This window comes from Triticum aestivum, chromosome 7A (genome assembly GCF_018294505.1).
Source record: "Triticum aestivum cultivar Chinese Spring chromosome 7A, IWGSC CS RefSeq v2.1, whole genome shotgun sequence".
NCBI classification, from domain to species: domain Eukaryota; kingdom Viridiplantae; phylum Streptophyta; class Magnoliopsida; order Poales; family Poaceae; genus Triticum; species Triticum aestivum.
In genome coordinates, this window is record NC_057812.1 from 578,865,330 (window position 1) to 578,868,509 (window position 3,180).

General features: G+C 46.9%; 1 pseudogene; it reads left to right on the forward strand.

Annotated features, from left to right (window-relative positions):
• Positions 1–296: 296 nt before the first annotated feature.
• Positions 297–1,108, forward strand: LOC123153504 (flotillin-like protein 2; annotated as a pseudogene).
• The last annotated feature ends 2,072 nt before the right edge of the window (positions 1,109–3,180 follow it).

Consider the following 3,180-nt stretch of genomic DNA (forward strand, 5'->3'; position numbering starts at 1 on the left):
AGATGCTCTTATTAGAGATTGATGGACTATGTTTCTAATACCCCTTCCTTGTATAGAACGGATTCTATTTAATTCTGCTGCTATATCCGGTAGGTTGGTGTTGGTGCGATCCAGATCCGTCATCAAGCAACAGCCGGCTGTATATTCCGTAAAAAAAATAGCCGGCTATATATACAGCTAGGCCAAATTAGATTCGTAGCCCTCTCTCGATTGCCTTTGTTGTTTTCGGAAGGTAGTTGCCGCCGATGCCGTATGTAGATCGCAAAGCAAGGATCAGCTAGCGGAGGAGATCGAAGATGACTAGCTTCCATGTCGCAGACGCGTCGGAGTACGTGGCCATCACCGGCTGGGGCATCGACGGCGTCAAGCTCGCCAAGAAGGCATGGGTTTTCGTGGTGCAGCAGTGCAAGAAGTTCAGCATCTCGCCGGTGAGCTACGAGTTCGAGGTGCACGCCATGAGTGCCGAGATGCTGCCCTTCATACTCTCCGCCGTCTGCGCCATCAGCCCCAAGATCACGATCACCGGGGCCGAGGAGTCGGACAGGAAGGACCTTGAGAGGCAGCTCCTCCTCTACGCCAAGCTCACCGCACCGCAACATAGCTAAAGGATCCACATCCAGGAGCTGGTCAAGTGGATCGTCGAGGGCGAGACCCGCATGGTCCCCGCAGAGCTCACCATGAAGGTGATCCTCAATGACATGAAGACCTTTAAGGAGAAGGTGTTCAGCAGGGTGCAACTTGAGCTCAACCAGTTCGGCCTGCTCATCGACAACGTCAATGTGAAGCAGCTGGTGGAGGTGTCGGGGCACGAGTTCTTCTCCTACCTCGGCCAGAAGACGCAGCAGGACGCGCCTAACTAGGCCATGGTTGACCTGGTGGAGGCCATGATGGGAGAGGTGGGAGCCAGGGAGAGTGAGGGGCTAAGGAGGAGGCCAAGGTGGACGCCAAGATCAATGTGTTGTCGGTGCCGCAGCACGGCCAGGAGGCCAAGGTGAAGGCCGAGCTCGCCATGAAGAAGGCCGAGTAGCACAAGCAGGCCAAGGTGGTCGAGGTCGAGGTGGCCAAGGCCATCGACATCCGCGAGGCAGAGCTCCAGATGGAGTTGTGACTTCTGTTCAATTTCACGCATGTAATTTGCTTGTTCTTTGGCTGGTTATTGATGCAACAATTATTTTTTTCTTTGTTTTCTTTTCTTTACGCTTTAGAGCAACTCTAACGGTTCCCTATCTCTAAAATGACCGTCGTTTACGGGAAATTGGGGCAAACAGACCTCTCCAACAGTTTATGTAAACTGGCTTTATCTTTAGAGAATCTCATATCGCAGGGGTGAAGCATTTGGGTTCTTTGATGCCACGAGAGTAGGATTGTGTTTGTTAAAACTAGCGAGGTTTTGGTGTGAAGCGTATGCCTCTGGCAGGGACGCATGCATGTTTACTGATAGACTCTTGGATCACTAGGCTAGATTAGATCTGATAGTCCTACCTTCTCCTGGTGTTGAAGAGCTCGAGCCGGTGCCGACCATGGTGAAGTAGTGGCCGGTGATGGCAGAGAGATGGTGGCGGTGGTGTGCTTCCCGTGAGCACCGCGCTAACTCTAGATCGGTAGGGAGTGTCGGTAGGGATTGTGGCATAATTAAACTCGTGACTCATGCCGTGGCTCCCACCTCTGTTTATATAGCACGGATCACAGGGGCCCACCAACCATGGTTTGGTTGGGTGCCCCCGATCAGGGCGCGATGCAAGGGCCCGTTCGACCCGTTGGGCTCGAATGGAAGAGAGGTCAACCTAACATTATCCCTCTTGATCTCAGCTTTACTTTTAACCTTATACTCTCTAGTTTAATTGTTTCATCACATATTGGTACATAGAGCATGTTTCGTCATCACAGCTTAACTGCCGATAGAATCATACAGCTACAACATACGTTTTGTTCAGAAACAAGTTCTGTTCCTTTTGGGCCTATCCAGGAATCATAAGGCTTTCCCTTGAACCCATGCCGGCTAAGTGTTCCTTGAACACATTGGGTGGTAAGCCTTTCGTTAGCGGATCCGCAAGCATATCCTTTGTCCTTATATGCTCGAGACTTATAGTGTGATCCTGAATTTTATCTTTCAGAACATAATACCTTGTCTCTATTGTTTTGGCAGCATTACTCGACTTGTTGTTGTGAGCGTAAAATACTACAGGCTAGTTGTCACGGTACATCTTTAGTGGTTTGTGAATACAATCTACCACTTTCAAGTCGGGTATAAATTTCTTTACCATATCGCCTACCCCGTGGCCTCGAAGCATGCTATAAATTCCGCATACATCATGGATGATGCAACTATCAACTGTTTGGAGCTTTTTCACGAAATCGCTCCCCAACGAGGGTGAATACGTATCCTGACGTGGATTTTCTATCATCTTATCCCCCGCAAAATCTGCGTCTGAATGCCCTTTTATCTCTAGGGAATCACTTCTCTTGTATATTAGCATGTAGTCCTTCGTGCCTTGCGCATAACGCAGTGCTTTCTTTACCATCTTCCAGTGCTCTATATGCATGGATTCTCTTGACATCTACTGAGTACCCCGGTGATAAAAGCTAAGTCAGGGCGAGTGCACACTTGTGCATGCTGTAAGCTGCCAACAACCAAAGCATATGGTACTGCTTTCATTTGATCGATCTCGTACTGGTTCTTGGGACATTGGAATTTCCCAAAACTATCGCCCTTGACTATAGGAGCAGGTGAGGCTTTACTCGCATGCATATTATACTTTTTAAGAACCTTTTCTAAATATGCTTTATGCGATAGTCCTAATACTCCATTATTCCTATCTCGGTGAATTTCTATGCCCAAAATATATGATGCTTCATCAAGATATGTTATGTCAAAATGTGAGGATAAGAACTTCTTTGTTTCTTGTAGTAGACTAACATCACTGCTAGCAAGCAGGATATCATCCACATACAAGATTAGGAAAATATATTTCCCATATTTAAACTTTGCATAAATGCAGTTAACCTCAATATTGTCTTTAAATCCAAAACTTTTAATCGTTTGATTAAACTTTAGATACCACTGTCTAGAGGCTTGCTTTAATCCATAAATGGATTCCTTTAGGCAACATCCCATATTTACCTTGCCTTCCATGATAAAAACCCTTAGGTTGTTTCATGTAGACATTTTCTTTTAAATCC